At 43.3% G+C, this 14,353-nt stretch overlaps 1 non-coding gene across 1 annotated transcript; it reads left to right on the top strand.

Moving 5' to 3' along the window:
• The first annotated feature begins 5,112 nt into the window (after positions 1–5,112).
• LOC138140868 (5S ribosomal RNA) lies at positions 5,113–5,232 on the top strand. The gene has a single exon (XR_011162780.1). It is a non-coding gene; the product is annotated as a 5S ribosomal RNA (ribosomal RNA).
• Positions 5,233–14,353: the final 9,121 nt, after the last annotated feature.

The following is a 14,353-nucleotide window of genomic DNA, read 5'->3' as shown; positions in this document are numbered from 1 at the left end:
TAGGCATGGGTGCAAAATACCGATAATGCATGAAACCTAATAATAATAATAATGACATAATAAAAGTTAATTAAAAATCGCTGTTTCACGTCTTTTTCTTTTTTGTTCGAGAGTTTTTGTGGTTCTGAAAAGAACCGTTTATAAATGTGTCGAAAACGAAAAACATCTATTTCGAACTGGTGTACTTGGTGACGGCTTTGGTACCTTCGGAGACGGCGTGCTTGGCCAACTCACCGGGCAACAACAGACACACGGCAGTTTGAATTTCTCTGCTGGTGATCGTCGAACGTTTGTTGTAGTGTGCCAGACGGGAAGCTTCAGCGGCGATACGTTCGAAGATGTCGTTCACGAAACTGTTCATTATGCTCATAGCCTTACTAGAGATACCGGTGTCGGGATGGACTTGTTTCAACACCTTGTAGATGTAGATGGCATAGCTCTCCTTCCTCCTGCGCTTCTTTTTTTTGTCGCTCTTGGAAATGTTCTTCTGAGCTTTCCCGGCCTTCTTGGCTGCCTTACCACTTGTCTTCGGCGGCATTTTTCAATTCAATTCGATTCAACAAACTCGCGAACTGCTCTGACTCGTGTGCGTGCGTTAACTTTGCACCACCACCTTTCTGATAGGTAGTGTGTTCACCAGAACCCCACCTGAAAACGGGCTCCCACCAATCGTCACGTCCTATTCTCCTATCACGGAGGCTATAAATTCGAAGCACAGCTACCAGCTTTTACAATCGACGAGTCCCGTCCGTCAGTTTTATTACTTCTCGTGGTGTCTAACGAACGAACTTAAAATGTCAGGTCGCGGTAAAGGAGGTAAAGTGAAGGGAAAAGCGAAATCCCGTTCGAGCCGTGCCGGTCTCCAGTTTCCGGTGGGTAGGATACATCGTCTTCTCAGAAAAGGAAATTACGCGGAACGCGTCGGTGCAGGAGCTCCCGTCTATTTGGCCGCCGTCATGGAGTACTTAGCCGCCGAAGTTCTAGAATTGGCAGGAAACGCTGCCCGTGACAACAAGAAGACACGTATTATACCGCGTCATCTGCAGCTGGCCATCAGAAACGACGAGGAATTGAACAAACTCCTGTCCGGAGTTACGATCGCCCAAGGCGGTGTCTTACCCAACATTCAGGCCGTACTTTTACCCAAAAAAACCGAGAAGAAACCTTAAACGAACGATCGATCCATCTCCGTGGCGAAAACTCAAAATATCGGCCCTTCTCAGGGCCACTATAGCTTTTTTTTTTCGTAAAATGACCGATGCATCTTTTCTTTTTGTATTATTATCATTTACGACTGCAATGCCAAAAGGAAAGCAAGGGGTGTTTACGATCTTGGTACATTTATCAGGTAGTCAGTTAGTAATAATTGTCCGTTGTTTCTCGAAAGAACATCATGTTTCTTTTTTTTCCTCTTATTTTTATTTTGTGGTTCTGAAAAGAACCGATTTTGTATTTCGTATTTTATTCTGGTTTTCTCGAACGGTGAAGAGCGCCAGGAAATTAACCTCCGAAACCGTAGAGGGTGCGTCCTTGACGTTTCAAAGCGTAGACGACGTCCATCGCTGTCACGGTTTTACGTTTGGCGTGTTCCGTGTAGGTGACGGCATCTCGGATGACATTTTCCAAGAACACTTTCAGGACTCCGCGAGTTTCTTCGTAGATCAAACCGGAAATACGTTTCACGCCGCCACGACGAGCCAATCTTCTGATAGCGGGTTTCGTGATGCCCTGGATGTTGTCACGCAGGACTTTGCGATGACGCTTCGCTCCTCCTTTTCCCAATCCTTTGCCTCCTTTACCGCGACCGGTCATCTTTTCAGATTATTTCAACTGACACAAAATACCTGCACACCTCGTCCCTAGGAAGTCAACTACCGCAAAATTTCAACTAACGGAGCCTTATATAGATTCAACGGTTCACCATCGACCAATCGACGAAGTCAGCCGTTGACTTTGTTCACGTATAAAAGTACAATTTAATATGGCGGAATTTTTAGTACCCGTTTACCTTTCGACGCGTGCACGTCTAACGATCGTCAGAGTCGATTTTAATAATTGTCAGTTTTGTTTTTCATTCGTTTCATTCGAAATGGCCAGGACCAAGCAGACCGCACGCAAGTCCACCGGAGGAAAAGCCCCCAGGAAACAACTGGCTACCAAAGCGGCCAGGAAAAGCGCTCCCGCCACTGGCGGCGTCAAGAAGCCCCACCGTTACAGACCTGGTACCGTGGCTCTGCGTGAGATCCGTCGTTACCAGAAAAGTACCGAGTTGCTCATCCGCAAGCTTCCCTTTCAACGTTTGGTGAGGGAGATCGCTCAGGATTTCAAAACCGATTTGCGCTTCCAAAGCTCCGCCGTGATGGCCCTCCAGGAAGCGAGCGAAGCTTACTTGGTCGGTCTGTTCGAGGACACGAATTTGTGCGCCATCCACGCCAAACGTGTAACCATCATGCCAAAGGACATCCAACTTGCCAGACGTATTCGGGGTGAACGCGCTTAAATTTTTCCACATCGTGTTTCGGAAGAACAACACGAAACACGAATTTTATAACAAAAAAATCGGTTCTTTTCAGAACCTCAAACTTTACAGGCAAAAAAAAAAATATATCGCCCTTCAACCGGAAATGAATAAAATAAAAATGTCAATAATCGGTCGGTCCTCTCGATTCGGGTTGGGTTGCGGTCGTTCGTAAAATTTTATTGCATCCTGTCATCACCTACCTGCCAGCTGATGCTATCTATTTTATTTGGTTTCGCCGTAAGGATAGTTTTATTTCTTTTTTTCGTCGTAGATTATCGTGTGGCCCTGAAAAGGGCCATTTGTGCGTGCCCCGTTGCCGGTAGTACGATGATGACGTCGGAACGAGGCACAGCCGAACGAACATGAGTCGAGTATCCATCCACGTTTCTCACTTTTTCCTCTTCGGCGAAGCGGCCTTTTTCACCTTGACAGGAATGGCTTTGGCTGTCTTGGGTTTGGGTGCTTTGGGTTTTTTAGTCGGACCAGCCTTGTTAGATTTCTTCGCTTTGGAAGGCGATCGGGGTTTCGGGGCGGCTCTAGTTTTCTTTTCTGCCGAGGAGGCGGCCGATTTCTTGGCTTTCGCTGCGGCGGCGGAGGCAGCGACGGCGCTCTTCTTTTCGGCAGCAGTCTTCTTCGCTTTGGGGGAGGCTTGTTTTTTGGCTGTCTTCGAGGAAGCCTTGTCGGAAGTCGTCGCGACGGCGGTACGTTTGGCGGATGATTTTTTCGTCTTGGATGCGGCGGACGAAGCGGGTTTCCTCTTGTCGGAGGCGGAGGCGACTTTGGCACCACCGGAGGTGGACGAGGCGAGCTTGAACGAACCCGACGCGCCCTTACCTTTCGTCTGAACCAGAGATCCCGACGCCACGGCGCCTTTCAGATATTTCTTGATGAAAGGGGCGACCTTTTCGGCGTCGACTTTGTAATTTGCGGCGACGAACTTCTTGATGGCCTGAAGAGACGATCCTCCGCGTTCCTTGAGTCCCTTGATGGCGTTGTTTACCATCTCGGATGTCGGAGGATGGGACGGTTTCGCCCTGGGATTTTTCGCTTTTTTCTCTTTCTTCGCGTGGGATTGAGGGGTGGCAGCGGAACCGGTGGTGACCGATGATGCTGTTTGATTTTCGACGTCGGCCATCTTTCACGTTAAAACGTTAAAAGTTAATAATAATTATTGAAAAAACACTTGCTCACACACGTACACTTCGAGCACCTCGTGAACGAGAATTGAACAAAAAAATTTTCTAAGTCTTTATAAAATAGTCGCCACTGCGGACGGAAGACTGAACGCGCACCGCGTCCGCCGTCGAAGAAATTGCAGGCCTCGGAATCGTTGCCCGCGTGATGGCATCGTCCTCTTTCCTCGATCACCATCGCCACCGTGTGATCAAGCTGGCCGAACTCGGTTTCCGAAGTTTCCCTGGAGATAGCGAAGTTCGTCTCGGAACGTCGGTGGGTTTCGAATCAGGTACACGCCCCTCCAACCACCAGCCCTAAATCCGGGTCGTCACGGTTTCGATTCGGGACCGACGGTTTACGTCGGCGGTGCGGGGTAGACGCGTCGATTCCGGGAATCCATATTTCGTTCGCCGAAATATTGGTCCATCTCTTCCCGGAATACCGCGCCACCTTCTCGATTTTACGACATCTTCGCGTCGCCAAACGCTTCCGAAACGGTCGAAGCACAGAAAGGACCTGGTGTTCGAACCGAGGCAATTCCGACAACAGGATGCCGCGAACCGCCTCTCCGACGTTCAGGTCGATCGTTTTCGGCGGAAGTTGAAACGGGACGAGTCGACGACGGGTCCCGTTGCCGTCCGGACCCTTCGGGACGGCCGAAAGTCCGTCGAGAGGATCATCCGAAAGGAGACGGTCTTCATCGTCCGACCGATGCCGCACCTACGAGTTTTCCGATATTTTCTTCGACGGATCTTCAGGTTTTCTTCCTTTCTTCCGTCTTTCTCTCTTCGTAATTTCGTGTCCGACCTGCGTCGTCCGAAGTCGGGGTGAAGATCGAAGAAAAAACGCCAAAAATAACAACTCGTCAGCCACGCACACCGCGTTCGAATGTCTAACGGTCCAACTTGGATTTTCGAAGATCGCCGAATCCGAGGGACGATAAATAATAATAATAATAATAATAATGGTAATAAATAATAATGTTAATAATAATAATAATGATATGATGATTATAACGATAATTATTATAGATAGGTAAATAGAAACACAGGTCTCCTCTCGAAAATCGGAACTTCCTGATATTACTTACATATTTCGGTCGATCCAAATGTGGGAATCTCGTCGTCGTCGGAGCAAGCAGCGCGGTAGGTGGGGTGAAATTCTGGATTTTCCACCGCCGCCGGCGGTCGAAAAATGTGCGACGCGGGAGATCGCCAGTCCGTCTAGTAGTCTCTCTTGTCGTTAGAGCGTGACGTGGTGGTTGTTGTGGGATTTCCCGTTAGTTCGGTCCGACGTCGGTCGTCAGAGGGTAAGTGCATACGGAAACGAAACGCATCGCGTTTTGATGTTCATATTCGTGCATCGGAATGTTAAAAGCAATATATTTTACACCAACGATCACACCTAAACACCACGGCAACGGCCATACCACGTTGAAAAGCACCGGTTCTCGTCCGATCACCGAAGTTAAGCAACGTCGGGCGCGGTCAGTACTTGGATGGGTGACCGCTTGGGAACACCGCGTGCCGTTGCCCCCCAACACTTTTTGTTTTTTTTTGAAATCCATAGCAACCACCGAACCGATTTGTTTTTCGTGCAGGTATTCGGAAACATGCACAGACCCGTATAATGTAGATTCATAGCTTTAAGTATTAGATAATTAAGAAAACAATTTTTTTTGTCGATTAATTGTAAACAATTGCAGAATAAAAACTCGTCAAACGGTAAAGGTTGTCGTTCGATCACCGAAGGTAAGCCACGCGGGCAGCGGTCAGCACTTGGACGGGTGACCGGTTCATTATATTCCTTCCGTGAGTTTAACAAAGATAACATATGCAAATGTCGTAAGTGCGACGAGGAAGACGGCGATCTTTTAATGTAAAAAAAATATATATTAGGTTACGCGTACATGCCACTTTGACTGCTGCTTTATTTTTTTGGTTTTTAAATAATTAGAGATCTGAATTCAACATATCAGTTCTATGTTATAATGGACAGACAATGTTGTATTCTTGGCCCCTAACACGTTAAGACCAACATAAAAACTAGAATAACTTACCATTCGTTAAACGTTAAACAATTTCGAACCACGTTTTTTTGAGCTCGAACAAACTCATAACACAACACTCATTTATTAGTCACTGGACCATTGTAAAACGAGAAGAGAGAAAAACCATGCGAAACTATTTTTAAAACGAAGAGAATAAAGGTTTTAAATGGTAGGGCTGTATGACAGACTTGTCAATTATCGTGGGGGGTACGGCTGAGATTTATGACGAAATCGAGCGGCGCCGGCGGTCGGTCACTTTCACGAAAGAGGTCTAAACACGGGTCGTTTACGATACCCTCTGGTTACTAGAAAAGTTCTAGACAGATGTTTGTCGGCTTTTCGAGGTATTTATTTGTGAGTCCAAAGACTCAATGGAGTAATATCGGACTGAAATTCCAAGATTTTGCTGTGTAATCCAAAAAACTATGTTCCTCGTAACATTTAACGATGTGTTAATTCAACTATTATTTTAATTTTTCGTATACGTATTTATACTAAAAAGTACAGCGCTTCCAACAGTGAATTGTGAATTGAAAATGTTTCAAAGAAAGATCGATAGTTTTGAAAAAAATTACATATTAATAAATTTAGATAGATTTAGAAGTATACATTGCACTTACTTTTCAAAATTATTGTACTTCTGATTTGGTTGAAATAACATAATATGTAGCAGTCATAGTCTTGTGTACATTGCAGTCGCGGCTGGTGTTGGGTAAAACCTTTATTTTTTAGGGGGTCATTACCCAAATGACCTCATGGACCAGCCGTTCCTGTTAGGTTTTATATATCAAATTGATTCGTCTGTCTTTTTCATCATGCCTTCGAAAAGCGAGCTCCTGTTTCGCCAAAGTAACTGTGACGTCAATTAAATACGATAATAAAATTCGGTTTTTCCGAACTTATTGTGAGTGAGAGCAGTGAGAGCATCTTCTTTTCGTATCCCACCTCCACCCGGCGGCAGTAGTGCAGTGCTTATCAACATAATTACCGGCGTCTCGCCTCCACATTTTGACTTTTTTGTGTTTTATGTGTTCTCTAAGTCCAAAATTTTTAAATTTTTAAAAAGAGATTGCGGTACTATTCCTGTTGCTGAAATTATAATAATATATTTATTAATTTTTGTATTATATGTCTGTGTTATATTGTGTGAATTTGGAACAGCTATATCTAAAAGATATGCTTGCTTTTGTTGTTTATTTAAAATAATAATGTCTGGTCTGTTATGCTGAATGTGAATGTCAGTTAAAACTGTGCGATCAAAATATAATTTGTAATTGTCATTTTCTAAACAACTTTCTGGTTTATAAATGTAATGTGGTTGTGTATCCTTTAATAAATTGAATTTAACTGCTAAATTCATGTGTATAATTTTTGCGAATATATCATGACGTTTTTTATATTCGCTGTGAGCCAAAACGGTGCAAGATCTTGTATTGCAAATATAAAACCCTCAGCTCTTTAAAATATCTCCCATGTAAAGACTTTTGTTTTATATTTGCTATAGTGTCATATCACGAGCTCTATTGAGAAAATAATTTTTTAGTGAAGCAATTTGATTGTGTTGTAGAATTTCTAGATTTGAAAAACCCCTACCACCATTTTCGCGTGGTAAATTAAATCTTTCAACAGCAGATTTGGGGTGATGTTTACAAAATTTTGTAAAGAGAACTCTAGTTTGAATATTTATATTCTTTAAATTAGTTTTGGACCATTTTATAACACCAAAAGAATAGATTTAATTTGATTTGATTGATTAATACCTAAATATTTATAAAATTCTCCTTTATTTAAATTTTTAATGATTTCTCCTTCTTTAGTTATATATTCTAAATTTTCGTAATGACCACGACATATTGATTGATTTTCAGTTATTGTTAAGTTTTATGTCATCCATATAAAGAAGGTGATTTAATTTAATATTAATTTTATAAATTTTAAGAATTTTAATTAACCATGAATGTGGTACTGAATCATAGGCTTTTTTGTAGTCTATGAATTATTGTTGCATTATTTTCCAAACGTTTGAGACTTAAAATATTCGTCAAATGTTCTTCTTTTTTTAAATCAGAATACCCCTGACAAATCCGAACATTTTGTTTTGCGGTAGATAAAAGTAAACATGGGCCAAGACAGAATATTAATATTCGGTGTGGAATTTTCCTGCGTTCTTGTTCATTTCTATCGAAGTGCTCACGAAAAGTTGTGAATATCAACACTTTGTAATTGTCGTAGTGAAAAATAAAAAAGATAGCTATGGGGCACAACTTATTTCGCACTTCATTAGAAAAGTAACAGTATTAAAATAAAAAAAATATTTTTCTAAATTTCGAACGTTAGGTCTATCCTGACCAGCCGCCAATTAGTGGTATTATTTTATTTTTTGCTGTTTTCCACAATAGTTATTTTTATATTAAATCATTGATTCAAAAAATTGAAATTAAAAATTCAAATTTTTGAAGGAACTCTGAAGTTTCAATGCAGTGACCATGTTGCTAGGTAACTAATAAAAAACAGTGCGTGAAATGAAAAACAGAAATAGTCGTATGCGTTTTGTATGGTTTCTATGGTTTCGATCTTACTAACAATGCAATGAAAATGACCCACTTCAGGCACAGATAACTATGCGTGAATTTCAATTTTTTGAATCAATTATATAAAAACAAAATTGATTTGGCGGCCGCTACACAAAAGTGGTGGGAGGCGAGAACCTGTTTCCGCCGGTCAATTTTAAAATTAATAAATTTTCCCTGGATACGTATTCGACTTATCCGGTACGAGTTATTTTTAAATTAACTTAATGGCCCGTTGCTCTTGTTCTTTTTACATTGAATATGCGATGTTTTGGCATCGTTAGCAATAGTACAATACTCACGCATTTTTAATCTAAAATTAACAAAACTTGAATGGATCGGGATTATCACACTTCTGAATTGAAGTTTTCATTCGTTTAAAATATAATTGATAGTAATACGTAATGCGGATTGCCTAAACGTTGCTTCCATCACGTCAACATCACACATTCACGTTCGCCCGTAGAAATGGCGTGATGCACACGAAATCGATCCAAAAAGGCTCATAATATTTGTGTCACGCGAATCTACGTCGAAAACTAGAAAAAAAAAAAATTCAATTCGAATTTCAATAATCGAAACGATGCGTCGTCGATACTAAACGTAGGTAGTAACTAAAGTGTGATCGGGTGCGATAAAAGTGTCCGTCAATAATCATCATCCGACAATCATTTAATAGACGAACGCTAATTTTTGGCACTCACTCGGACGACAGAACCAGTCCAGACGGAAACCGGGGCGCGGGGTGGGTGGGTGGTTGTATGTCCGTGAATCTGTCCGGCGCGCGTCAACATTTCAGTTATCGTCGCGAGAGTTAAAACGAAAGGTGGTTAGTGTGAAAGTGACGTTTTTTCGTGGAGACACGTTACGAAGGGTGAGTACCTAATATAATATAAAACCAACCGAAAACCCACAATAGTGCCCCGGTTTATTATCGTGAATAGGTGTTTGGTAAATATTTTCTGTATTCCAACTAGCAAGTCTTTTATCAAAAAACTCCGGCAACATGGCTATTGTGGTATTGTTGATACCACCTAACTGAAGAACTTAGTTAATAACTAAGTCGACGATTTTATCGGGAAATTGAACGGAGAAACAAAAATAGCTCTTAGCGACAGTTGCCTGAAGTCGCAAATAACGGCGATTGACGAAATCACGTTTTTTTTATTTTAATTCCAATGAACAATACACAGGGTCACAATTATCTGTTATGTATTCTATAATGTTTTGCAAAGTAAATAATGTGAGTTGTCATGCGTAATATTAATTAGCTAAGTAATTTTTGCAAGTATTTTATGTCAGATATGCAATGTATAATAACGTAATGTTGCAAAGTATTTTAATTTTTATGCTAGGTAGAGATAATAACTCGACAATAACTCTTCTCTAATGAAAAAAAAAATAGAAAATGATTTAGGAACATAAAAAATCTCATTAAAACAGGAACAATTGAAATTAAAATAAACATAACATTCTGTACTAAAGTACAGTTTTGTTCACTCCTTTTTTCAAAGTCTTCTGTCCTCTCATTTGCACATACTGCTATTCCAAAACAGTGAAATTGTCTGTTTCAGGGAATCCTTAACGTTCCTTGCTAATGTCAACAACGTTTTCGATGAAACAAAGAGTCGGAAAAATGTCGGCTCATTGTATTCAATAACATACGCGACTACAAAACCATCTGTATCATTTGTAGGAATCGCGGTTTTTTCGATGAGAATTCGTTCTAATTTTTTCTTTCTTAAAAAAGCTAAGTAATTTTAATTTCACTAAAGATGAACATTTAGGCTATATGCTGGGTAATGCAAATCCATCAACCATCAACTAGGTTGTTCAGCAGATGTACGATTGTTTATTTGATTTCTTCTTCCGAAGAGTTGTATTCTGGCAAAATAGAAATTTATTCATAACATAACCTCAATCAACTAAATTATTTCGAATACAATAACCACATAACTACAAGTTGGATAGGCATGGGTGCAAAATACCGATAATGCATGAAACCTAATAATAATAATAATGACATAATAAAAGTTAATTAAAAATCGCTGTTTCACGTCTTTTTCTTTTTTGTTCGAGAGTTTTTGTGGTTCTGAAAAGAACCGTTTATAAATGTGTCGAAAACGAAAAACATCTATTTCGAACTGGTGTACTTGGTGACGGCTTTGGTACCTTCGGAGACGGCGTGCTTGGCCAACTCACCGGGCAACAACAGACGCACGGCAGTTTGAATTTCTCTGCTGGTGATCGTCGAACGTTTGTTGTAGTGTGCCAGACGGGAAGCTTCAGCGGCGATACGTTCGAAGATGTCGTTCACGAAACTGTTCATTATGCTCATAGCCTTACTAGAGATACCGGTGTCGGGATGGACTTGTTTCAACACCTTGTAGATGTAGATGGCATAGCTCTCCTTCCTCCTGCGCTTCTTTTTTTTGTCGCTCTTGGAAATGTTCTTCTGAGCTTTCCCGGCCTTCTTGGCTGCCTTACCACTTGTCTTCGGCGGCATTTTTCAATTCAATTCGATTCAACAAACTCGCGAACTGCTCTGACTCGTGTGCGTGCGTTAACTTTGCACCACCACCTTTCTGATAGGTAGTGTGTTCACCAGAACCCCACCTGAAAACGGGCTCCCACCAATCGTCACGTCCTATTCTCCTATCACGGAGGCTATAAATTCGAAGCACAGCTACCAGCTTTTACAATCGACGAGTCCCGTCCGTCAGTTTTATTACTTCTCGTGGTGTCTAACGAACGAACTTAAAATGTCAGGTCGCGGTAAAGGAGGTAAAGTGAAGGGAAAAGCGAAATCCCGTTCGAGCCGTGCCGGTCTCCAGTTTCCGGTGGGTAGGATACATCGTCTTCTCAGAAAAGGAAATTACGCGGAACGCGTCGGTGCAGGAGCTCCCGTCTATTTGGCCGCCGTCATGGAGTACTTAGCCGCCGAAGTTCTAGAATTGGCAGGAAACGCTGCCCGTGACAACAAGAAGACACGTATTATACCGCGTCATCTGCAGCTGGCCATCAGAAACGACGAGGAATTGAACAAACTCCTGTCCGGAGTTACGATCGCCCAAGGCGGTGTCTTACCCAACATTCAGGCCGTACTTTTACCCAAAAAAACCGAGAAGAAACCTTAAACGAACGATCGATCCATCTCCGTGGCGAAAACTCAAAATATCGGCCCTTCTCAGGGCCACTATAGCTTTTTTTTTTCGTAAAATGACCGATGCATCTTTTCTTTTTGTATTATTATCATTTACGACTGCAATGCCAAAAGGAAAGCAAGGGGTGTTTACGATCTTGGTACATTTATCAGGTAGTCAGTTAGTAATAATTGTCCGTTGTTTCTCGAAAGAACATCATGTTTCTTTTTTTTCCTCTTATTTTTATTTTGTGGTTCTGAAAAGAACCGATTTTGTATTTCGTATTTTATTCTGGTTTTCTCGAACGGTGAAGAGCGCCAGGAAATTAACCTCCGAAACCGTAGAGGGTGCGTCCTTGACGTTTCAAAGCGTAGACGACGTCCATCGCTGTCACGGTTTTACGTTTGGCGTGTTCCGTGTAGGTGACGGCATCTCGGATGACATTTTCCAAGAACACTTTCAGGACTCCGCGAGTTTCTTCGTAGATCAAACCGGAAATACGTTTCACGCCGCCACGACGAGCCAATCTTCTGATAGCGGGTTTCGTGATGCCCTGGATGTTGTCACGCAGGACTTTGCGATGACGCTTCGCTCCTCCTTTTCCCAATCCTTTGCCTCCTTTACCGCGACCGGTCATCTTTTCAGATTATTTCAACTGACACAAAATACCTGCACACCTCGTCCCTAGGAAGTCAACTACCGCAAAATTTCAACTAACGGAGCCTTATATAGATTCAACGGTTCACCATCGACCAATCGACGAAGTCAGCCGTTGACTTTGTTCACGTATAAAAGTACAATTTAATATGGCGGAATTTTTAGTACCCGTTTACCTTTCGACGCGTGCACGTCTAACGATCGTCAGAGTCGATTTTAATAATTGTCAGTTTTGTTTTTCATTCGTTTCATTCGAAATGGCCAGGACCAAGCAGACCGCACGCAAGTCCACCGGAGGAAAAGCCCCCAGGAAACAACTGGCTACCAAAGCGGCCAGGAAAAGCGCTCCCGCCACTGGCGGCGTCAAGAAGCCCCACCGTTACAGACCTGGTACCGTGGCTCTGCGTGAGATCCGTCGTTACCAGAAAAGTACCGAGTTGCTCATCCGCAAGCTTCCCTTTCAACGTTTGGTGAGGGAGATCGCTCAGGATTTCAAAACCGATTTGCGCTTCCAAAGCTCCGCCGTGATGGCCCTCCAGGAAGCGAGCGAAGCTTACTTGGTCGGTCTGTTCGAGGACACGAATTTGTGCGCCATCCACGCCAAACGTGTAACCATCATGCCAAAGGACATCCAACTTGCCAGACGTATTCGGGGTGAACGCGCTTAAATTTTTCCACATCGTGTTTCGGAAGAACAACACGAAACACGAATTTTATAACAAAAAAATCGGTTCTTTTCAGAACCTCAAACTTTACAGGCAAAAAAAAAAATATATCGCCCTTCAACCGGAAATGAATAAAATAAAAATGTCAATAATCGGTCGGTCCTCTCGATTCGGGTTGGGTTGCGGTCGTTCGTAAAATTTTATTGCATCCTGTCATCACCTACCTGCCAGCTGATGCTATCTATTTTATTTGGTTTCGCCGTAAGGATAGTTTTATTTCTTTTTTTCGTCGTAGATTATCGTGTGGCCCTGAAAAGGGCCATTTGTGCGTGCCCCGTTGCCGGTAGTACGATGATGACGTCGGAACGAGGCACAGCCGAACGAACATGAGTCGAGTATCCATCCACGTTTCTCACTTTTTCCTCTTCGGCGAAGCGGCCTTTTTCACCTTGACAGGAATGGCTTTGGCTGTCTTGGGTTTGGGTGCTTTGGGTTTTTTAGTCGGACCAGCCTTGTTAGATTTCTTCGCTTTGGAAGGCGATCGGGGTTTCGGGGCGGCTCTAGTTTTCTTTTCTGCCGAGGAGGCGGCCGATTTCTTGGCTTTCGCTGCGGCGGCGGAGGCAGCGACGGCGCTCTTCTTTTCGGCAGCAGTCTTCTTCGCTTTGGGGGAGGCTTGTTTTTTGGCTGTCTTCGAGGAAGCCTTGTCGGAAGTCGTCGCGACGGCGGTACGTTTGGCGGATGATTTTTTCGTCTTGGATGCGGCGGACGAAGCGGGTTTCCTCTTGTCGGAGGCGGAGGCGACTTTGGCACCACCGGAGGTGGACGAGGCGAGCTTGAACGAACCCGACGCGCCCTTACCTTTCGTCTGAACCAGAGATCCCGACGCCACGGCGCCTTTCAGATATTTCTTGATGAAAGGGGCGACCTTTTCGGCGTCGACTTTGTAATTTGCGGCGACGAACTTCTTGATGGCCTGAAGAGACGATCCTCCGCGTTCCTTGAGTCCCTTGATGGCGTTGTTTACCATCTCGGATGTCGGAGGATGGGACGGTTTCGCCCTGGGATTTTTCGCTTTTTTCTCTTTCTTCGCGTGGGATTGAGGGGTGGCAGCGGAACCGGTGGTGACCGATGATGCTGTTTGATTTTCGACGTCGGCCATCTTTCACGTTAAAACGTTAAAAGTTAATAATAATTATTGAAAAAACACTTGCTCACACACGTACACTTCGAGCACCTCGTGAACGAGAATTGAACAAAAAAATTTTCTAAGTCTTTATAAAATAGTCGCCACTGCGGACGGAAGACTGAACGCGCACCGCGTCCGCCGTCGAAGAAATTGCAGGCCTCGGAATCGTTGCCCGCGTGATGGCATCGTCCTCTTTCCTCGATCACCATCGCCACCGTGTGATCAAGCTGGCCGAACTCGGTTTCCGAAGTTTCCCTGGAGATAGCGAAGTTCGTCTCGGAACGTCGGTGGGTTTCGAATCAGGTACACGCCCCTCCAACCACCAGCCCTAAATCCGGGTCGTCACGGTTTCGATTCGGGACCGACGGTTTACGTCGGCGGTGCG

This window comes from Tenebrio molitor, unplaced genomic scaffold (genome assembly GCF_963966145.1).
Source record: "Tenebrio molitor unplaced genomic scaffold, icTenMoli1.1 SCAFFOLD_478, whole genome shotgun sequence".
Classification (NCBI taxonomy): domain Eukaryota; kingdom Metazoa; phylum Arthropoda; class Insecta; order Coleoptera; family Tenebrionidae; genus Tenebrio; species Tenebrio molitor.
This window is presented reverse-complemented; position numbering and strand designations above follow the sequence as displayed.